Source organism: Diorhabda carinulata, chromosome X, assembly GCF_026250575.1.
Source record: "Diorhabda carinulata isolate Delta chromosome X, icDioCari1.1, whole genome shotgun sequence".
NCBI classification, from domain to species: domain Eukaryota; kingdom Metazoa; phylum Arthropoda; class Insecta; order Coleoptera; family Chrysomelidae; genus Diorhabda; species Diorhabda carinulata.
In genome coordinates, this window is record NC_079472.1 from 64,184,123 (window position 1) to 64,209,303 (window position 25,181).

General features: G+C 32.7%; 1 protein-coding gene and 1 long non-coding RNA gene across 8 annotated transcripts in view; one reads left to right on the top strand and one right to left on the bottom strand.

Annotated features, from left to right (window-relative positions):
• Positions 1-2,270: 2,270 nt before the first annotated feature.
• The window catches only part of LOC130902495 (uncharacterized), a 212,283-nt gene continuing 189,372 nt past the window's right edge, over positions 2,271-25,181 (top strand). For 2 of the 7 annotated variants that reach the window (XM_057814686.1, XM_057814687.1), the window contains exon 1: positions 2,271-2,644. The gene's annotated coding sequence lies outside the window, so the exon portion shown is untranslated. The remainder of the gene's footprint in view (positions 2,645-25,181) is intronic. The other 5 variants (XM_057814685.1, XM_057814690.1, XM_057814689.1 and 2 more) reach the window with 4 other exon arrangements.
• Positions 16,249-16,923, bottom strand: LOC130902499 (uncharacterized). Its single transcript, XR_009060405.1, has 2 exons — positions 16,688-16,923; positions 16,249-16,531 (listed from the first exon to the last, which is right to left on the bottom strand). It is a non-coding gene; the product is annotated as an uncharacterized LOC130902499 (long non-coding RNA).

Below are 25,181 nucleotides of genomic sequence, written 5' to 3' on the forward strand. Positions count from 1 at the left end.
TATGTTTACGTGGTGGTAGCACTACGCCGACTGATGCCTGATTGTCAACAATGTTGGAGTGTGTAATGCGAGAGCTTCACAGTCTTCTACAGCGCGCGTAGCGTTTGCACGGAGCGATCGGAGGCTGAAAAAAACGGCTCCCGTAGTAACAAAGAGTGGAAAAAATGGATAAAAAGAGAATGGAATCTAAAATTCCAATAAGCTGGAAATGGAATGAAAACTATACCTCTCCATTTCCCTGGAATAGTTTCCCACTAACCCTTTTCTTTTTTAATTTTGGAACATAAAATAATCCAGGGAGCCAGATGATTTTAATGAAATTTGGCTAACTTCATTCCTTTAATTCCTTGGAAAAATTTAGTAACTCTTTTTGATCGAACTGGATGAACTGGATTCAGTTTGCGAAGTTGTTTCAATACTCCATATTACGTTATGTAAGTTTTTGATGTTTCACAATCCAATGTCGGAAAAATCTGGTCATATTGGTTATTGGAAAATAGATCTTATATCAATTCTCTAATAAAATCCGCTGGAGCTTCTAAGTACAGTTTCGGTTATGGAAACTTTTTACGCTAATTTCTGTTCCATTTTTGGTCGTATAAAAAAATTTTACATAACATAACTGTAGGATATTTTATGACTTATAAGAAGATGGATTTGTTTCGAACATTTATTTTCTCAATCTTACTGTATTGCAGAAAAATTATTAAGTATCAATAAATTTTTAATTATAGATTTGATATGAGGTTTATTTTTCGTTTTAACTTTCCTAAACTAGATCGCTTGAATATCACGGCACCATACACAGAGTTAACAGGGTTTTTTTGGACACAAGCTCATTAGAATTCATTAGAATTTCCAATAATAAACTAATAATCTCAATAACAGGAAGTATAACTGCACAATTATAAAAGATCTAAAAACAACGAAATCAAATTCACTTTCTCTCAATTGAATTAAATAATACTGATACGGTTACTTTCCAACCATGTTCTCTGCCAATTTAAAAAATAATAATTATCTTCATCAATCGTGTGATTATGAAACATAATTGAATTAACATTTATAGTGTCGCTAAAAGTCAAAGCTTATAAACATTTAAATTTAAAACGACCAAATTCTTAATTAATTATTGTGAGTAATTTTTCATGATTGTTATAATTTTATACATATTTGTATATTGTACTTGACCATAATTTTTGTGTCAGACGATGAAGTATTCGAAAGCTCGGAAATATATTGGGGTTAGTACCGTTGGTGTTTAATTTTGCCACAATCCTGCGCGATTATCTATCCACAATATAAATATCCATATTTAGATTTGTTTAGACTACCTCCCCCCCTTAGGTGAGATTAGTTTGATTTTCCTGGACCCCCTTTCCATTATGTGGGATTGACGCTAAACATATTTTAAACTATTCTTTTATACTACAATTAATTTAATAGAATTAAATAAAATTCAAAATAAAAATAGATAAAAACAAAACTTTTTTGATATTTTTACACAATCCATGGAGACTCGCGTGTTTTTTCGATTGAAAATAATTGGACAAATCTTATCTGGGATTTCTGGTAGTGCTGGAAATGTCTAAGTTTTCTTCGTCTATCCATTCCAAGCTCCAATCGTTTAATTAGTTGCTAGAAATTGACGAATAGTTTTCAGAAGCTCATTTGTAAGCTGGCCGTTTGTAGGCTATTCATTTTTTGTCGCCTCTACTAACTTCTGAAATTTTTTTGGTTCACAATTATTCAAAATACATTTTTTCATTGGAAATAATTGTTGAAAGAATTCTACATCTTTTCAAGCGAAGAAAACTTATGTCACCTGAATGATCACAGAACAATAAGTAATAAAAGTTGTCGTTAAATTTTACGCGATCCTAACTAATTCCGATTCTTAATCACTGGTGTACAATTTTTCCATAAACCGATGTTAAAAACTCACCAAATTTACCAAATTTACACCAAATGCGAATAATTCAAATAGATTCCTCCTTAACAAAGGAAAATTATTTGAATAAAAATTCGATATGTGACACCACTAAAGATGGTTATTTCCTTTTTTCATATTTCTTGTTCAAGTAATAATACAAAGACTTTACATTTACAATGAAATATAAAAAGTTGAAGTGTATCATGTTATTATGATAATATTTTTACATAAAATTGTATTATTGGTATTTGATATTCGATTAATAGCCTTCTTCACATTCGGCGCAATCGGGCAACGTTGCAAAACGCGCCTCCGCTGGATGGAAATCGAAGGTTTTGAGAAAAGGGGGAACCGGCTCTCCTACTACACACAATAAGGCTCCGTCAGTTGTTCCCCGACTGAGTTTGGTAACATATGGATGGTCGTACATTGCGGGTGGGCGCGTAACGTCGCGTTAATGAAATGCGGAAAGACTAAAGTAACTTTTAAGCCCCTTTTTCTATGTTTATATTTAGTTTTAACGTGGATTTTGGGATATTAATAGTGAATGTTGTATTTGTAATTGTGCAGGTGTCAGAAGTGTAAAATGTGAAATGTTAATGTGGATTTTAATGTGAAGTTTAGTTCGTAGGATTGTTAGATTTATTTGACATTTGCAAGGTGTTACTACATAGTTATATGGCACGATAGGATAAGGCAGTTTATTAAATGGTAATTAAATTTATATTTTTGTTCGAAGAACTATAAAATATATATTTTAAAATATCTGCGATTTATTGATAAACTATATTATCTTACTTCGTACTTATTTCAATTAAGACGAGTTGTTACGCAAAATAATGGCTGGCATATCAAACGTACGTCGATTTAACAAAAACCTATGACATTGTCATAATAAAAAAATGAAAAACTCTAGATATATAAAGCCTTGAAATACAGTGAAAGGTCACTTAGTTTACACTTAAATACGTTATACAAGGTGTACCAAAGTACCCAATAATTAGGGATCTACCCTATACCTCTTTATATTACCCAATTACCCCGGAATTTGACTACGTTTTATTGGGAAACCGTGTGTATGCATATATAGATGCGTTGATAGCTTAATTATCAAGTTATATAGAAATATATGAAAAAAATTGGAAATGTTATTTAGAATGACTGAAAATTAAACTACGAGTATAACTAAAGACATATGCGAAAGGGTTTTGATTTGATTTTGATTTTGATTTGTTTAGACTACACTCCCCCCCTTAGGTGAGATTAGTTTGATTTGCCTGGACCCCCCTTCCATTATGTGGGATTGACGCTAAACATATTTTAAACTATTCTTTTATACTACAATTAATTTAATAAAATTCAAAATAAAAATAGATAAAAACAAAACTTTTTTGATATTTTTACTCAATCCATGGAGACTCGCGTGTTTTTTCGATTGAAATAATTGGACAAATCTTATCTGGGATTTCTGGTAGTGCTGGAAATGTCTAAGTTTCCTCCGTCTATCCATTCCAAACTTTCATCCACACCACAACACGCAGCTCTTTAGCACGACGCTTGACTACACGCATTTTTTGAAACCTGAATACAGTTTCTTGTGAAACGCATGAAAAGCTGATGTGTACTTCTGCAGGTTATATTACACTTGAACTAAATGATTTTAATAGTCATGGGATTTATGGCAAAATAAATTTTTAAAATAATTTGTCTTTAATATCTCTAATATTTTCGATTATTCCCCCTCGGTCTAGATGAGATTCCATTGAACCCGTCCCCCCAATTTTGAGCTCACGTAATTAATGGATGCCCTCTACGATGAAAAAAGAGATTTTGACAATGTTTATCTCGTTGTTTTCAAATGCTCATTTAGCTTATTTTTGTTTTCATAATACTAAAATGTGTGTCACTTAATATCTTTCAATCCTCTACATCTATTAGCACATAAATGAAAAAATGAAATGAATTCTGGGAACGTGGCAATGAAACATCAATTTTGATATTTTTTATAAGAAAACGCTAATAATAATCAATATTTCTATCAACGTAACTTTGAATATTGAATTCTTCTGAATGTTCTTGATTTTAGGTCTCTTCTGTTTTAAAATTAGTTTTTTTTTAATAATTTTTGAAAGAAAGGTAAAAATTGATGTTTCGACTTTTCTTCAAGTTTTTGTCAAAAGCTAATCTAACTCAAGCCTTGCAGAGGAAACAAATCCTTTATGAGGACCCTCTAAATCGTCAAATTTAAAATGAACCAAACCCTTTCCAAATTACATCGAAATGCATCAACATAATTGATGAAAATTTCGTATTTTCATTCAATAGAATATATTTGATTCAATATATCGCCCACAACATCATCAAAACTTTTGTAATTTCATCTTCAACGCCCACACTTTTAGTACATGACCAGTTTTAAGGTGAGATCATCTTCTTGATTCAGTTATACACAATGTAGAATCATTATTATTGTTTGGCAACTTTCTCGAAAAAAAATCACTATTTATCGCATTTCATCCAAAATAATACTTCCCACAACTTCTTTTTCGTTAAAAAATGTTATCTCGAAGTTTTTAACTACGGTATAATAAAGTAAACATGAAATTAATGAACTACATTCTCGGCCAACAAAAATACTTCGAATTTTCGAACGTCATATGCAGATTCTTTCATATTGATAACATATTATTCTTCTAATTACAATAGGAGTGTATCTTATGTAATTTATTCATTAACACTTTAAGCTATTCACTAAAATCTACACACTAAACAACTAATTTATTTAAATACACTTGATATTGTAACGAAGTATCCCAATGGATTGTTGTCTGGCATACGACTACTAGACGTTTGTTTTTATAAGACTATTAAAATATTATACCAGATTTTAACGAAAGGTTGAATTGATAACACACTGGTTTTGCAAAAAATCACACAGTCCCGTATAAAGTATACCCCATTATGGGGTATAAGTTACTACCACAATATAATTCAGTTTAGGAAAGAGTTTCTGTGAATAAAATGAGAGACAAGATTTTTTGAGGTAAAAAATATCAATGTTAAAAAAATAAGCTAACAGACTACAAAAAAAGATCTTTTTTTTTTTCGAAAGCAATATATGAGTGAGATCTGCAAATAATGCACCCGTTTTTTAGAAAATAGTCCTCCTCCAATGGTTTTTACTATCTTTTGAATTAAAGTTTCGGGGGTTCTGTGAGGTGCCAATAATTTCAAAATGATTGCACGGATTTTAACAAAATTTTAGTCATTGTGGTTTTTATTAACGTTTTAGACACATTTTGGTTGTGACATTTAATTAAAATTCACAAACCACAACACAAGTCAAGTCCCCTTGGTTCACACTTGAACCTATTTAAGTAGAAAAATGAGGTTAATTTAATAATAGTTACACATATTATATTGTAATTGAAGTAGCCTGGTTTATGTGAGCCATTAGATACTAACTTCAATTATAAAAAGAAGAAAGGGAAAGAGCTTAGAGTGAGACTGAAAGAATAACAATCCCGAGTCTGTACGTTGAGTTTTCCTCATCTTTGTTGAAATGTTCTGCTTATATCTCAGACCTTCGGCATTTCCAAGAGATGTTTGTACTTTAAATTACTTAGAATTCAAATCATTATTTCTGAATACTCAAGTGCTAATCCATATTGTAATGTTTCTATTTTCTTTTAGATCACTCAATGTCTAAGCCATTTTATCGTCACTATTCTACTCCACTTCAGACAACAATGTAATGTTTTTCTTTTCCATTTCACCTATTTTTTTACGGTGGTGCTAATTCATATACTGGATATATCTCATTAATTAATATATTCATACACTAACCCCTTAATACATTAAACCTTGCACTAAACACTAAACACAAACTATTCAATAACTTAACACTAAACACTTATCTAATTTATTTAAATCAACCATCTGATGTGTTCGGGATGACATCGGATTGTTTGCTCCTATTTACACCCAACGGATTTCTCGATAACTCGGTTTTGAGACGTAATGTAAACAAATAAAATGGCCTTTGTAGAAATTGATTCTATAAAAACGACCATACTGTAATCATGTTATGAAAACCATTCAAAGATTTGCCGCTTTATAAATGTTTTTTGAAATTTGTACTCGGCGCGTTAATCAAATTGTAGAATCTATGAACATAATCGAACAGGACCTGCTTCATGGTCCATGTCGTGGACAAGTTCGAAACGATACTAAGTAGTCCAAAGGTGATTCTAGCTATATAAGGGCTACAATTTTCACAGTGGTTTTATGTATAACGTATAAAAAGCTTATTAAATTATCCCAAGTCCCAAGTAGGGATATTAGAGCCTAAAGTGTTGCCTATTGTGCTTGTTGTGTTGTAATACAAAATATCAACTTTGTTATATACATCCTCATATGTTAAAAAATTACCATTAAAAAGACTGTTAGAAAAACTATGGATTTCTAATTCTAAGAAAATAAGTTTTTTGTAAGGGCTTATAAACTCAAAAATCGGCATGCGCAATTAAACAAAGATGCCCATCATTTTTTAACAGTTGACTCTTTAAAATTTGCTTAATATCAATTTTTTCTATAATGGTACATGGTACATTCACTATTCAAAAATAAGTATTTGAAGCAGTCGTCAAAAATCGATATATATTCAATTAAGATCTATAAAAAAATTCAAGAATATCGGGATGTTTTCTCCGACTCATACTGAATAGTTAGACTCAGCGGATATTATTTATATTATTATTAACATTAGCTATTTAGTATTTTAGTTGTTGACCTTGACAATCTCGTTACTAACATTGAAATGTATTTATGCTTAATGGTACGACTAAGATGGATTTTTCACAAAACAACAGACTGGTTTACATAAATACTGTTTGAAAGCGTCAACATATACAGGGTGTATTAATTTTACTATAAACCTCGGTATATTGGTTAGTTCAAGAAATATCGAAATAGTTTATTGAGAAAAATTATGGGTAAATATTTAGAACTGGGACTCCACCTCAACCTTACTCCAAAAATTTTTTGCTGCACTTCAGCACTCCTTTTAGGGGATAAAATAAGTTATGTTAAGGTAGGGGTAATATTTTTTTAATATTTTCAACATAATTTTAGTTTACTGTTTCATGATTTGTTTATACATCAATAAAAAGTTATTTTATCTATTACATAAATTATCTACAATTATAAAATAATTAACAATTACATTTAATATGATCCACGAAATTATAAGTATGATTAACTGACACGTCCTTGATACCTATAATATTAAATGAAAGAAATACATAAATATTTCACGATAAGCTTCCAACGATTGACCTAACCTAATTTATCCTAAGCTTATCTAACCTATCCTAAGCTAACTTAACCTAACCTTTTTTTTTGCCCAGAGGTAGGGTGGAAGCTAATGCCTTCCTCACAACGGGCGGGTGCAAATGCTGTGAGTTTGTGTGGGACTCTCACCCACTAAACCACCCTCCTCAATCCTCGGGAGTGTCGTACGCCGGGAGGACAACAAATTGTCATTACATCAGCGTACAACACTTAATCCTTTGGATTTTTGAGCTGTTTCTAGGGCTTCACTCCTCTCCACCAGTCCGTCAAGACGGCACAAGAAGAGAGAAAGTTACTGAGCCACTCCACCAACTTCAAGGTCTTACAGCTCCCAGGAGTGGAACTTAACCTAACCTAACCTAACCTAACCTAACCTAACCTAACTTAACCTAAACTAACCTAACCTAACCAAACCTAACCTAACCTAACCTCATGTGCTATTAGTCTAGATGACCGCGTATTCCGATATGATTGGATAATTATTGACATTTAATATGCATAAGATAATGATAAAGACAGAAAATGTGTTTCCTCCACCCTTAAAGTACTTTCGGAGCACTAAAAAACAACACTATATGCGCGAAAAAATTTTTGGAGTGTGTTCTAAAAAATTACCAAATTATGAATGGCTTTGAAGGTCTAAAAATAGTTTTTTTGAGGAATCACTGTATATTATACAGAAATTGGATTTTTCATGGTTTTTTGAAGTTTTGTTATGTAATATACAGAGTCATTTATTTAAAAGGTACGGAGTCGTTTCTGTGAAAATCGTAGGTGAATGAACGGTCTGTACTGTAGGTGTATGTAACATTGTCTAGTAATAAGAATTGAACAAAAAAAGTGACCAGAAGTACTTTCGTGAACAAATAAATTGATTCATGCGACACCCCTGTAATAGCAAGTCATTGGCTAAAAAACTGAACAAGAAATTGTCTTAGTAAAATCTCTCTCAGTCCACCAATATGTTATAATCGGTAACCACCCTTTTTATGCTTGTTTATAATAGTACTAATTAGAAATAACTGACCCTTATCTAAAGTTATCTACCTGACCCAACACTATTAGCTAGCCATCAAACGTCAACCGATACACACCTTCGTTAACAACAAACAAGAATTCCACCTGAAAATTGACACAAAATGTGATAAAGCTGCTCAAATGGTCACTCTGTTAAGTTGGAATTTCTGGAACCATTGGTGATATTAATACTGAACACCCTGTTTATACTACCACTACACCAAAACTCATAATGACCTTCAGTCTCTGAAGATGATCACTTGGTTATCGAAACGTGCATCAGACAGTGTAATTGTGAGTGTCCAGAGTTAACCGTGGTTACCAAGAACCTGGTATTAAGCCCAGCTCACCGAGTAGCCCATATACACGTTAATTGGACTCACGAATAATGAGGCTCCGTTCTCTTCTCAGATGAAAGCAATGTGTCTGCATAGTAACGATAGAAGAGGTCGCATTTGAAGTAGGTAGGGTCAAGTCGTCTCCTCCAGTTTCATCGACAAGAACTTCATCTTAATACAGGATAATATCCTTCTACATACTGCATGTTGCATACGGCAGTATTTACAGGATGTAGAAGAATTGACAAGCGCTTAGCCCGGACTTCTAACAAGCATTTATGGGATGAATTCAAGAGGAAAGTTTGAGACCCTTAACCCCTCAAGGATGTAACTTGGTGTAGAGGTAAACGACCCCCAATTATCATATACAGTCTGTTTTGTGTCGATTCCTAAGTGGGGTACCTTGTATTATTTCATGGAAAATAACAATCTATTTTTATCTTTCAGTTCCTTCGATGCTGATTTGATCGGTGACATTATTGGTATCATCATGAATGGGGCTCTTCTCCAACCCCAATGATTAGGAATTTTTCTCTTACCACTGTTGGATTTGAAAGTATAATTTGTATGTTCATGTAGAGCAGATTTCTTTGGTGTTGATCAAGCTAACATAATTTCTTTGTAAAGTGCAGAGGATGAAAATATATTCAAATCTTTTGGTTTGTTTCCACCATATCATTTTTCCAGATTATTATATTAGTTTTGAAAATTATGTATTTCCAAATCGAAGGAGAGAAATGGCGCCAACAAAAGAAAAGGTAAGCTCCCAGTTACACCAAAAACAAAGTTCTGGTTCTATATGCTCTCTAACAAAATGTATCTAAACATACAGGGTGTTTCTAAATTCATGCGACAAAGTTCTAGAGGTGATTGCTCTTATGAAATTAAAATGGGTTTTTTTATAACAAAATTTTACTCAGCCCACTCCTTTTCAAGATATTGATTAATAATAAATGCTGGAAGTAACCGCCTCTAACTAAAAATAAAAACTTAATTTGTGTCGACACCTTTTAAAGGGAGATATCTCGGTAATGGGTGGGCTGAAGTAATTTTGTTATAGTAAAGATACATCTTAATTTTATATGACCAATCGTCTTCTGCATTTAGAAATACTTTGTTTATCATTTAATGACTTTCCATATTGCGAAACCTTCATTTATTTTATTGTAATTATTTTACCGAAGCAAGTTACGTCAAAAACGATAAACTTCCATTTCAATTTGGACTAATACTTAGAGACTGCCTTGTATAATGTGCTTAACTGTATTAAATATAAATGTTGTTTATTCTATGACCTAATGTATTTCTTTATCGAGAGATTCTGTGTTTATATAATTATATGTGTCTAAATTTTGTGTATTTTTTTTTTATTAAATAAAATAAATGAAGTTATTTAAGATTGTATCATATCATATAGTACATGGTTTATAAAATCTGTAAAAACGGTGCTTAAACAAATTCCCGTTATTAATGTAGGTCATTTTTTATTCTAAATATAACCCACGACCTTTTCCGCACTGATGGATCTACTCAAATATTATCAAGTTCCGGTAAATGTCAGCCTTCATTTTTCCCGTGTACTTTTTGAGGTATTTTATAATAACTTCTTGACAAATGCTCTATAGAATGTAATTAATTTTCTACTACCCTATTTTTTTATTCAGGTTTACGAGTTTAAAAATATTATAAATTAATTGATGTCTTATTTGATTTTGAAAATAATATGTTACAAACATTTCTTATACTTTTATCTAGCTGAGTATAAACCATTAAAAGATATAAATTATGAAGAACTTAACATTAATTCGAATTTTTTTAAAAGAATCACACTAATTTACAGTACTTACTCTACCGGTCAAAAGTTTTTGCCCACCGTAATCTATAGTTTGCGTGACACACCAAATAAATAAAATACGATCGATTTTGATATTCACATTTCAAAGAACATGTATAGATAAGAATATAGTAATAATAAAACTACAATCTATAACTGTTACCTATTAAAATTTTTGATTCATCACCTTTTGATGCAAAATTTCTGCATACTTTCTAACAATTTCGAAAACTAATCGTCTTCTATTCGTTTTTCAGCATATTCCAAAAATGTTAGAGTAGGAGATTGACCTCTGACTTCGCTGTCCAATTTGTCCTAAAACAACAACTCAATCGAGTTGAAATCTGGCGATTGTGAAGGTCAAATCATTACTTTCAGTAAAGTCAGTTTCCAATTATTTGAAATACTTTTTGCACAACTTTGAAGAATGCTTGGGATCTTTCTCACTCTTCATACGTGCAATTTTTATTTTCTTCAGCCCATTGCAACCTTTTAATTCTATTTTTTCTGCCTTTCTTCCTAAAAGACCAATTTCTCTCAATCCCCTTTCCACTGTAATGCAGAAGTACTCGAAGCCGGATCCCTAGATTCATTAAACTGAGCTACTATCTCTGGAACCGTGACTCGTTGATCACGTTTAATACAATCCGTTTATCTTCGGCGGTTCTGGTTTTTTGAGTTGCCCTGAACATTTTCTATCGCCAAAACACTTGGTGGATGCGTATTTCCCAAGATAAGTCGAGGTATTTCTATTTTGGCGGTGATAGTACGGTTAATTTTGCCTAGACTATGAAGATTTGTTATTAATGCACCAGTTTTAACCGATAATTCGTTGGTTTTACCCATTTTACTATTTATTAGAATAAAAACAATTCATATAGGAATGTCCCAGAAGAATGTCTTGGTCTATAAAGTATAAGTTACAGCATATTTTTGCTTCTCACAAGGCTAACTAGTACTAAACTACAATCATAACTATTGAGGACATAGTTCACAGTTAAAGGAATAATAAACAAACCAGACGGTACTTGCAAGTTTTAACTTGTCGTACTCACCGACAAAATAAACACGCTCGTATGAAAGAAAATTTTTGGTTTGTAAGACACCGTTTTAACTTTCGCTTGACGAAATGGAAAATAAATTTGTTAAAATGTATTATTTCCCAATTTAATGGATGGATTATGGGGTGGGCAAAAACATTTGACAAGTAATGTATACTTGATGTAGACGCAGAACCCCATAGCTAGAATGTTATGTCCAAATAGGTTTAAGTATTGTCTTATATACTGTTATAACAAATTGATTGAAAACGACGCTGGATATATAAACGGCTTGTACTTATTGAAACTAAATCGAATAATAATAATATGACACCATGACTCTAAGAAGTAAGGTTTTAAGTACAACCTTGAGGAGTGTCAAAAATAATTGAAGGTAGACAACTGTCATTTCTTTCATCATTCTGAGTTTGAGTTGAACAACTATGAACTGGAACCCTGGATGACCAAATTGCGCGAATCAAGACAGTTATGTCTACTCGGTTTTTGCTTTACTCTTATCGCCAATTTGTTGTTATAGCAAATTGATTGGAAAAGACGCTGGTTATGTGAACATCTTGTAGTTGTTGAAACTAAATCTAATAATAATAATAAATAATAATAATAATAATATAATGATAAATGGATGATTGCTTGATTAGAATCAAGAGTGCCACAATAACTGTAGTATACAACAGATCTCCTCCACTAATATGAAGGTTGAAAGAAAAATCTTTATTGGATGGTCTCTGAGGTAGTCTATGATTTTTATGGTACGGATGGAACGGCCTACATGAGTATCTTTTGGTTCCTGCGTCGTAGGCAACAGCTGCTCTTCTTGAGGTTGCTTTTCTTGGGTTACCGGTTGCTGCTGCTGGAACAGCAATTGAACTGGACCATGACTCTCAGGAATAGGGTTTTGAGGACGACCTTGAGGAATACCAAACACAATTGGAACTGTCTTTCATCAGTCTGTGTTTCAATTGAACCACTAGGAACTGGAACCCTGGATGAGCAAAGTTGATTAATATGTTGCTTCAGCACATGTCCAGTATCTAGTTTCACCATGTAATGGCGCGGACCAATTTGTTGTTATATCAAATTGATTTGAAAAGACGCTAGTTATGTTAAACTAAACCGAATAATAATTACAGTGACACTAAATCAAATAATAATGATAAAACAAGCGACAGAATGAATGATTGCTTAATAAGAATCCTGAATGGCACAATAACAATAGATACAACATATACCATTAATTTTCTCTCGATGGATAATGTGATTTTTCGCAAATTATCCAATATAGTTGTCTAAGTTTAATCCCAATCTGTTTTCTTCTGGTAAAGAGGTGTTTTCTCCAAGAAAGTCTACTATCCAAATGGTTTCCAAGATATTTGACTTACTCCCATCATAGAATTTCGTCCTCGTTCATTTTAACGGACTGATAGTTTTCTCGTGTGTTTGTGAAGGTCACTCATTAACATGATTTTACCATATTACCTGATATGAGTGACTCACTATTTGTATGTATGAGCTTCGTGATATGTTTTCATTATGTAACCATTCTCTCACTATTTCTATTGGTACTTGGTTGGAAGTCTTCAAATGCTTGGTATACTTTAACGTTTATGTTCGTAGATCTCTTCATAACTTGTTTTATTGCCAAAAAAATGATCGTGTATGCTTTTTTCTTTCTTGAACTCGCTCTGAGATTCTTATAACTGTAGTTCTCTTTTTCTTATCAGTATTTATCTCGATAGCACTTTTAATCCAATTTCTGTAATTGTTGTGGACCCCTTGGTATCGTTTCTTGTAAATAACCTATTATCCAATCTATTGGTATCTTCTTTCCATTGTATATTATTGTCAATGTTTGGGAATCTTTTCTGCCCATAACATGGTCCAGCTGTCTTTCCAGTTTTTCTTCTAATTTCATCTCATCCTCTTATATCTCGTTTGTTCTCAACTCAAGCTTCTTTCGCTCTCCACTTAATTTTAGAGAATATTCCTTTTATTTATTTTCATAAAGCAATAAACAGAAAGTCTTATCTGTATTTAAACGAATTGGTGACTCCACTGGGATGCAATTGGATTATAACAAACCATTTACACACGTTTTTATCAGTGAGAAGTAAATAATTGTTAACATTTCTCAATGTTTGCTTAACCCTCCTGATTATTAAAAATTATATAATGTCATATCTATATGGAACAAAATTATTAACTGTAATTAAAAATTTGTTGAACTACCAAATTTATTAGTTAGTTCAACAAACTTCTATATATTAGACCAAATAATTTTTAATATGTTTGTCTATATCAAGTGAAAACAAATGGTCATTAATAATTAATAATAAGTCTAAGTTTAATGTAAAACTTTATTTTTCAAATTTTCTCCACCTTGTACAGAGAGCCAGTGGGTTCTATATGCCTTCATGTTTGAATGGTCATGAAGTACACACAACCACGTCTTTCTTGAAGGATTAGAAGAGATAAAAGTGTAAAAGAATGAGGTCTGACCTATGGGGAGGGTATTCCAAAGCTCTATTATCCAAAAGTTGGAGCTGATATGCTTCTGGTGTTATAGCTAGAAAACAACTACCGTGAGCATGATTCAATTACAAGTAAATATTTCAATTTTTATTATTCAATCCGCCATCTTTTGATTGAATAGCCCATTAGATGCAAATTAGAACTAAAAAATCGAATATAATAAAATGAAATCGGATTAAGTACCTTGGAAGTGACATAATCGGTTATGAAGACGTAGAAGACGAAGTAAGAGGACAAGAAGCTAAAGCAAATGTCTTCAGAACGTAGTACGACAAAAGCACGAATTCAGAAAGCACCAATCAGTCCTATAATGACTTATACATAAGAAACAAGGCCGGAAGCGTAAAAAAACAACACTGGAAGATCACAGAGATGAAAAGTCTCAGACGGAAATCGGGAAAAAACATTTATTTATCAGGAAAGAAGCGGAAAAATCAGAAAGAAAAGTGTAAAAAACAGAGGTATCAACAAATGTATCGAATGACAAAGATAAACTGGGGATATACAAGGGGTAAGTCTCTAATTGGAATACAAACTAGACGTCGACTACAAAAGAGGCGATATTATAGAAAAAAGTCCAGAGTTTTGATGGACCAATTTCTGTGCCAACTTGAGGCAAGTATTTTAAGTATCCCTTAAATTGATCCAAATATACTGGAGCTTTTTCTTCCTCCTCATTGAGTTCTAAAACAACTGTTGCGATAGCGATTCCAGAGGGTCGATTACAGATCAATGAATTGAAAAGCATACTATTAGTTATTGCCAGATCATAGGTGATGAATTGAGATTTTTTTTAGGTCGTTCACGATTGCTGTGGAATGGTCAGAACGCGGCGTGATGAAAGATGATATTGTCAATGCTTTTATGGAATTATGGTGTTGCTTTGGTCACACATCACACCGACAAGCAGTACAGGAAGTGATAGAACCAAATTTTTCGCTCTATATTCTGACTAAGATAATGCCCAAGGGCTGCTACTGATGCTATGTGAATTCGTCACTTGCGATTTCTCGTCTACTTAACGACATCTATGGGTACGGAACAATATATGTCACCTTTGACTAGTTGAAATATTGTCAAATTGAACGTATCTAAAAATACTAAGTTGGAATGTTAGTACCAATAATTTAACCTAACTATTTAGTTACAATTATATAAATGTTACTTTCAAATAATAAACTAGTTGAAGTCATGACCATTTGTTTTTTTTTTTGGTTCCGATTAAAAAACCCGGCGACCAATTTATCTCTTGGGATTAAATGAACCCTTCAATTACGTCTTGGACGTTGAACTCATCATTTACAGACTCTAAGGGCCTTATTAGACGAGACAACTAGTTACTTACCCCGTCACCGGGAATTGGTTCATTAGACGATGGCAACCAATTGTCCAGCCACGTTTTGGTTGCCGACTGATCGCCCAGCTCGGCAACCATTGGCTGCTCAGTCTAGTTGCGCTTCTATGTACAGTACCATCCCAATTATGTCATCTCTTATTAGGTCTAATAGCTCGAAAATACTTGGTAATTTAAAAACTTATCTACAAATAGGTCTTCAAAAAGTGTATAATGCTTTTGATATTCTTAAAGAAACAATTGGATTAGTAGCGATAGAAGAAATATTCATAACTCATCTTGATTGTCATATTTACCAAATGTTCTAATCTATAGTGAACAGCGAACTGAGCTAAGCATTGTACTCATTTTTCGTCTTCTTTCATAGCTGGTGATTTTCTGGGTGCTCTGCTCGTCAGCCAGACTTGCAACTGCTTAAACAACATGCCTGCCTCGTGTAATAAGGGCCTAAGTACTTCGATATGAGATTCAAGATGATTGGGACAAGATAACTCGAAAGACAATCGTTCATCTTACTAAGAGTGTTTCTGAGCACTTAAAACAAGATTTTCAATTTTTCCTGGGCTTGGATTTTTGTTACTTAGCTCTAAGACACATGTATACAAAAATTTTTGTAATAATGTTATTAATACTGAGTGTTCTGACTTCTATTTTAAAAAGTAACTGGACACAATATTTGATTTGAATTACATAAATTGTTGTGATAGACATTTCCATTAAAAAAATGTGTGCTTTTTTTGCTCGCTTTTTACAATCTTTTACTTATGAAATGCTTCAATTATCTCACGTATCAGGTAGTTATACACTTTTTTAATTTGAGTTCACAAAGAGAAGGTGCTTGGCCTGTTTTTATTCAATTATAGCATACAAAGTTTGTTACAAAAATGCAGTCATCGTTGAATAACCTTGGCAAATGTTGAGTCATTTCGAAAGATGATTAAATACAATTGTGGTATTATCTTTGTTGATTGGCTACGTCTTTCGTCTTCTCTAGATTAATCTTTGTCATTATCCACATGATATGGTCTGTAAATATTAAAATAAATTGTTCCAATTTCGTAATCTCCTAAATGATGACTTCGAGTTGATTAAATATTATACAATGTATAATGCCTATAAACATGGAAAAGGTTACTTATACAGTGTGTGCATTATTTATTAATTTTTTTAGTTTACAAAAAAGTTTTTTTTTCAAATTATTCAGTCTATCTGTTTGAGGCAATATGTTCCTCCAAAATAATTTATTTAAAAACATATTTTAGTACATACTGTATATATTTTCCTTTCCACAAAATCTATTAAACTAGTAATATGAACTTGAATGTTCCTCACATCTCAGGCTATTAAGTAATTTTGTTCTAGTTGAGGAGAATTTCCATGTTCGTTTGATATTCCTTAAATAATGTCAGGCAGCATTCCTTATCTAAGGATCGTGTCTTTGTCACTATTTTTTCTTGGACGAAGGTTGCTGCTTGAGTTTTGAGATATTACAACACTAATGTCAATATGTCAAATCTGACAATACCATCATAAAGTCATATTTGAATTGTTTACAGATACTTGAAACAATCATCTTGTTCAAAAAATGGAATTGCGATGATTTTCTATAACTTTCGATGTGGATTCAACCAACAACAGTGTGCCAACAACTCCTTTCGATTTTTGGCTGCTTTGACAGAAAACAACGATGCTATGCGATATTGCAACATCGTATATGACATTCCGTGAGATTGAGGCATACTTGGGCAATAGTTCCACACACATACATTTGACGATTTATTCTCGTTGGATACCGCAAAATTTGACAATCGCTCAAAAAAATCTCGTGGCGATCGGTCCAAAGAAATTAAAAAAAATTGGATAGTGGTGCTTCATAGACGGCTATAAGATAGACGACGAATCATGAATTTATACAAACTAAACAACAATCTACTGTATGAGTCTTCAAGATGAGTCAAATTCAATAAAAGTTGTTCGCGCATGAAGCACGTCGATGGGAAATAGTACATTAATTTTTCGATATACACCCCATATATGCCTCTTTAAATACCCCGATACTTCTTTCGAATAATTTGTTATCTTTCGTTATCTCCAAGTCTGGGGAGATATCTATCTATCTACTAATTAGTATCTAATTGCACAACGTAGAACGGCCAATTTTGAATGGTACACCAGCATTCGTTTGCCAGAAGTGTTTGAAAAAAATCAGAGAAGACGATTCCTTCTCCCACACAAAAGTTCAAACCAAAACGTTACTTAACAGTCAAAATATCGAATTGATGGATCATCCGCCGTACAGTCCTTGTTTGGCATCCAATAATTTCTTCTTATTCCCGCAGATCAAAAATAAATTGCGAGGTAAACGTTTTTCTACACCTGAAGAAGCGATTGATGCGTTCAAATCGCATGTTTTGAAGGTACCTCAATCGGAATGGGAAAAATGCTTCTCCATTTACTGGTTTATTTTTCTGTCTACCGTTATTACCATTCTGGAATCGGTGGTGATATTCATACTGAACACCCTGTTTATACTACCACTACACCAACACTCGTTATTGTCTTCAAATACTGAAGGTGGACAGTGTAATTGTGAGTGTTGATTTAGTAGTAGTGTAAACAGTGTGTCCAATACGTTATTGCCATGTCTATATCGTCTTGGCACGGTCGATGTTGCTGTTACTTCTGTCCTACATACGAGCTACTCCTGTAAATTCTCTTACGTTCGAAAAATAAAATAAAGAGAATCTTACTACCACTACAACATGTGTAGATGCTGTCCTGTAGTATCTGGCTTAAATTATTGAAATTGAAATATTAGTTTATGAACACACTATATATTAATAGAACTGATTTGATGTGTGGGACTAGGTTTTGAAAAAATCTGTCTATAAATATGATACATATCGTATTGTGCCCCAATTAGGATATCATATTCTCACTTTCTAATAATAACGGTACTTTTTCTATATATCTATAAAGATCTAATGTCGACTTCAAAAAGAAAAGAAATTCTTTGTGGCTTTCAAACCAGATTGTATCGATCTGAATTGAAAGAAACCGATAAAACGGAATGTAACTTCTTTGAAATAAAATGACAAAGGTATTAGAGTAAAAGCTGAGTTGTAATTTATCTAGAATGTTCTAAATCCAATTCGTTCATCGGTTGCAATCTGAACCGAAAAACGCTTCGGTTGATTAGTGCATTTATATTGAAACAACGAGGGCCACTTTGTATATTTTGAGATAAGCCGTGACTGCAGTTCATATGCTGTTATCACTTAGTAAATAGATGTATATACGATTTAGCATAGAAATATCATCTACGATGATTTCAAGATTTGTTGAGTGTACAACAGTTTATACAGTTAGGTTAGATTAGCTTAGGTTACAACGCGTATTTGGTGATGAAATAGGTCGGATATCGCTTGGTGATGAGACACGGCCATGTTCTTGATATAGTGCTGAAGATATTAAGAGATGGTGAGATATAATCCGAGGTGCACCAATCAACTGATTGATGCAACTCTTGTTGTTCAATCTGCAATAGTAAATTAAATCTTCATGTGAATTTTTGAAAAAAACTTTTTATTCGTTTGGTGCCAACTTTAACATTCCTACCAACCAGAAGAGCCAATTGGTCAAAGAACAAAGGTGTATCAAGAAACTTATGTATGCAGTTTTTTTAAGTAAAACATTAGTTTATTTTTAGGCCTTTGCATTTATTTGTATGGCACACTTGAAACCCAAACTCAATAACTTATTCTTGGAGGCATTACCAAATTAAAATATTGGAACTGTGTATTTTAAAGTTTTAATATGAACAATGAATAACAGATTCGAAGTATTTGAAGTACTTTTAAATTTTAAGCGTAACAGAAACTATTTTCGAACTTTCTAGATACTAAAGTTGGAATTATCTATTTTGAAAGCATTAAAACTAACTTAATCTGAAATTCCGAACGATTCCTCCACTTAAGCATTTATATAAAGTTTTAATGGTATGCATTCGATAATTCGGTACTGATGTGGACTACAGTCTAACAAACTACAAATGAAATTAGTCAGCTACATCCTAATTACGTATAATAGTTTAATATAGTTTAAATTACTGTTGTCACTGTCTATTTCATTACTAATGATAACCAACAAATATTTTAAATTTTTTCTTTCTGTCTTTTACGTAACAGAGAGCGTTGAACTTTCTTTAAATCAATTTTGATCTGTGGTTCGATAATTTTTAAATACCAAAATGATCTTTACCAATACAATTGAAATAGACACCTAAAGACCACGTTGTAACTTTTAAAATTTTGGCGATTAAAAACCTAAAGAACTAGTTTTTGAAAAAACGTTTTCAAAGTAGCCTAAACTCGCTACTGTTACTAGACCTGTCTCATGCAGCTGCACGCGTTCCAACAACCTTTAGTGCAGCCGCAAGAAATAATCTACAAGAAGTGTTGTGAGGCTGCATCATTTTGGGGTTGAGGCCTTATGGTTTGGATATCCGCCAACATGAGAGAGGGTTCAGTATGACTCACAACCACGCCTGTACCTGAGAATAGAAAATGATGAATGATATGTAACTGATGCAAGAACATATTTGTACCAGATTGTATGTCCACAAGGAGTGAAATTGAGCAGAACTTCGTATAGTAGGTAACCTGGTTATATTGAGGCTGATTTTGGTAGGAGCTCGTCAAGGTTATGGTTGAGGTTGCCTCCGGATAGAGAAATTACGACACGCACTCCTGCAGCTGCTATCTCGTCAGGTGTAGAGTTGTTTTTTCGACTACGGACATCATTTGCATCTTCCGTAAGCGAAAAAAGCAGTATGGTCGAGTCACAACCACTAAACGCATGTATGGTGAGGAAAAGCTCTGGTTTCCAAGAGGATGCTGAAATATATGACACCTCATGTTTTATCCATTCAACATTTATTGTAAAAAGTTTCACGTTGATTTGAGAACACAGAAAGGATGATCAGCATGTCAATGTCCTCGCCAACAACTACCACTATGTCATAAGTAAAGGCTGCAGTAATGATGAGCCCATCAGCATCTTCCTCTGCTTTAAGTAGTCAGCAGCTTTATGAAACAAATCTTGTTTTTGTCATTTGACTTGAATTATTCATTTGATCAATATTATAAACAAGTCTGCAAAAAATCAAAACTGCCGTATTTCAAAAACTAGCCTCTTAGGGTTACAATCGCCAAAATTTGGAAATAAATGATTTTAGTGCGATTTTTTCGATTTTTGACAAAGTTGCGTTCGACACTCGAGGTCACAAACATGCATTATTAATTAGGCCAATATCATAAACAAGTCTGCAACAAACTGGATTGTTATATCTGTATAAACATCATTTACAGAAAATACATTAGTAAAAAAAGTTACAGCAGTATAATGATTACGTTTAAGCGAATGTCTGAAAAGCAAAAACATAGAAAATAAAATTAAATTAAATGAGAGACTTGAGTATGAAGATGTTGAAAAACAAGATAATCAATATTGGTATCAATATCACCTCTATACAGGCGCAAAATTATTGATAATTCAGTTCACATTTATATGAGGGTCGTCTAAAAAGTTTCCGACCTAACCGACCGTGTTTGCGTTTTTCGGAGGCAGGTTCACCCTCTGCCATTCATTATCTTGAGCGGTTTTTCATTCCAGGAGTGCAGTTGTGTATTCAAGTTTCATATAGAGTTACTAATAAGCATCAATAAGTGAGAATCTCTTAACGCATGCGCAAATAAATTCCCTAACTAATATTAACATCTGATACCTTCAGATTGAGGCTGTAAACTCTCGTACATGCTATCAAATTGAAGATCAATCAACTAAATTTCTTTATAAAGCGGAGCACGTTTGATATTACATTTATAAGGTGTTGCAAAAATATGTGCTATAGATATTTGTCCTAACTAGATATTGTTAAAAAAGAAAACAATTTCTACTTTTCATTTGTAATTCCCCGATTTTTGTTTTGGGAAAGCTATAAGATAACTGTAGAGCTGATTCATCAAATGTCTTTGCTTTTAAAGCTTCGAGTTTAGTTGCCAAGTCACTACGCCAATCTGAATCACAAAGTTACGTTAACGTTTTCTTTTCCGATTAAATAAAAATTACTTCTCTAAGGTCATGAAATCTACTCAGAATTTAACTTTTGCTTTGCCACATTAGTCTGCGTATGTCACATCATCGTATTCGGAAGGTAGTTCATCCAGTGCTTCAAAATATCGCTAATTGAGGCCCAAGTGACTCATAACATTAATGGTATTCATTACCAGAATCTAATTGAAGCCGTGAATGCGAAAAAATTAATATAATTTATGAATGTTTGTACCAACCGATGTTGACATTAAATTAATCAACGATGATGTAACGGAATATAAACTTCTATATGTTAAATAAACATTATTATCTGAAATATATCAGAGATTACACCAATCGCAGCTTGTTCATTAGAATTATCAAATGCAATGATTTTGATTATAAACAGTTATGGAATTATGAAAGTTTCAATAGGTAGCAATACTTTTAAATAACTATTCTTTTGTTTAATCTTTCTTGAAACTATTTAAATATAATCCATTTGATTGGCCATTGAAAATAGACGAATTTTTCAACCTATTTCAATCCACTTGAGTCACAATATCAAGTTTTGTTCGCGGTTCTGATTCTGAATCAGTTTAGAGACCGATCGCATGCGCACTTTCACTAAACTGATTCGGAATCAGATCCGCAAACAAAAGGTTATCGTTTGGAGTATTCAATCCGAATTGAAAATGACTACAAACAACGGTACTAGTGCTATCTCCACTGAATTTGCGAATCCAATTAACGAGTTACGACTTACGTTCTATTGATATATTAAATTATTACTTGGAGACTATATCTAAAAATGAGTTTCAGGTAGTACATAATGTTAATAAAATTAGAATTGGAACTTAATGGTTCAGTTTTCTGGGGAGCAAAAGTCTAAATATGTAAATAAAACATAGAACAGCCACAACCTTACCTTTAAAGAGACTTCGAAAATACTAAAACCTTATTACAAGGTCCTTAAAGGTCCAAAAACTCTGCAACATCAAGAAATCAATTCTCTATTAAAATTGAACTCAGATTACATCTTTTTTCATCTTTAACTAGGAGAATTAGAAAAAAGAATCCTCGTTTGATATACTGAGGATTCAAAAAGTATGAAAAGTATTTACTGACAATAACAATTGGGATACAAAATCTTAAATTATTGAAAAACTTAATTTTGGGTCCGTATCAATACACAATTTTTTTTATGTCACTTCCGAATTTTTTGTATCGAGTCCTGGAACTTTCTGTATATCAGATGACTCCAAATTGTGAGAAGAAAAGCATGGTCTGTCGACCGGTTTTGATCTACTTGGGTCTCGTCAGGATACAACAGTCCACGCTGCTATTTAGTTCGTAAAGTCTAGGTATTGAAATTGATAATAAGATTATAGTTCTGCAAGTTTGTTTAATAAAGACAAGGATATGGAGATTCCGCCAATTTGAAAACATTCCTCACAGCATCGAAGATTTATGAAATTGATGAGAATTGATGAAAAAATTAATATGTAGGAGGACTCTCATTAGATTCAATCACAGAGCCAGTTCAGAAAACAGAGTAAGCTTATATAATAAGTACATTTGGTACATTTTTGCTTGAAAATTTTGAGATTCTGCTTTCTTGGTTCAAATTCATCACCTTGAAAAGATTTCGTATTTTTTGTAGTTTGTGTTGTCTTCTTGTATATAATTAACTTTCATATGTATAATAGTTTATAAAATGGTACCAATATTTACAGAATTAGCTAACAAATTGTGATTTCGCTCCCAAAAAATCTTACAAGTTCAAAAAAATTAGAAGACATCTAAATTTCTCCCTCTGTTAGTTGATGCTTTAATATATACCCTGTACGTTTATTCTTATCCTTCAAAAAAAACTTTTTCATTTGATCTGCGAAAAAATAAGTTGTCCGAGTTTTCATCGCACCCTACGGGATAGTTTATTCCCCACGGTCCTGCTTTAAAATGAATGAAAGTAACAACGATTCATTCACCATGGGAACGACTACGAAAAACAGGAATAACACCCCTGCCGACCCTTTATACTCCAAGATATAGGGGTTGCAATAACAATGGCAAGCGCAGATACAGGTTTTATTCAAAAATCGATAATTACAGTTGGCAGAATGTCATCTTAGTCTGGCATAATCCGCATGTACTCGAGGGGTTGTTGTACAATACAAAAAAAGTTGAAAATTGAGCAACAAATATTATAAAAATTAGCATAAGGGGTATTCACATAACGTCAAAAGAATTTTTTATAGTGAAGAAAATTTCAATTGAAAAAATATAAGTTGAAATTTTTCTCTTTAACAATCCTTTCAGTTCAAAAAAAATTCAAATCGATTGATTGATTAATATAAAATACGTAGTATCTGAAGATGATAAAGCGGTTATCGAAACACGCTTTAGACAGTGTAATTGTGGTTGTTGGTGTGGTGGTAAACAAAACAATTCAATTTAAACGTGCAAATTAACGGATTACAAGTAATAGAAATCTAAATAATGAAGTCAAAGCTCAAACAACAAAGGCGCATCAGATGTCAAATTACAGGTTGGCAAAAATAGCAAAGGAAGAAAAACCAAATACATCCCGACCATCAGGACGACCACCTACAAGATGGTATGAAAGGGGGTTTTTATCACCCCGGCTGCAACTAGGCAATCATTGATGCAAACACAGAACTAAGTCTTAAAGTATGATGATGAAGAAGAAGAATAAACTAACAGAGTGTGATAAATAAATTGTGGTAAAAATGTTTTTTTATCAGTTTCTACACCTCGTGTAATATTCCAAAGCTGACATCATATTTTATGAATAGAAAGAAAAGTTTCTCCATCAATAATCCGCTCAAAGTTTATTGCTATAGAGAAAAAAAAACTAATAATGGGGATTGATAGATGTTTGCTTTTTCACTCAGCTCACTTATATACAAGCTACCCTTATTATATACACAAAAAACTTTCGATTGTCCCATAATAAATTCCAGCAAGGATAAGACTTTAGACTGATATACGGTGATAAATCAAGAGCTTTAGTTTTTACCAAGTCAACGAGAATTTCTCTTTTTATTTATTTATCTTAGGGCGGGGGATTTGTTTGACTCCATGCACATGATAAATAAGCTTTTTTCAAAGTAATTTTCTTTGTAAATTTAAGACGGCGTCGTGTCAGCAGTCTCTACGGATATCGATCAAAATTTTGTTTAAAAACCGTTGACGAAATTTATAGTTATCGTGTTTTGGTTGGCTTTAAAAACCACACAACTTTTTCACTACTGTCTTTCAAACTTTTATTAACTTTATTATGGTAAAAAAGTTATTCATTATTCACAAAATTATAAAATTACAAATTCTGTTTGATTAGATGTGGACATTCAACGGGCTGGTCAAAAATTTTACACACGTATCCGTACAACTATAACCTTTTCGGAAAGAAATAAGAAAGAAAAATGCAATTGGAAGCAACATCTAGCAAGCAAAACGAAGTAAAAATTAAAATACATAATAGCCAAAGCAGAGAAAACGAATTAGACATACTTTTGTAAAAAATTGGAAGGTGACAGCAAAGGAAACTAAAAATTGTTTTGCAAAACAAGTCTTTGTAAACAGGCGAAAAACACTAAATTATACATGAAGAATGAAAATTGTGAAATTTTATCAAAGGAGACAA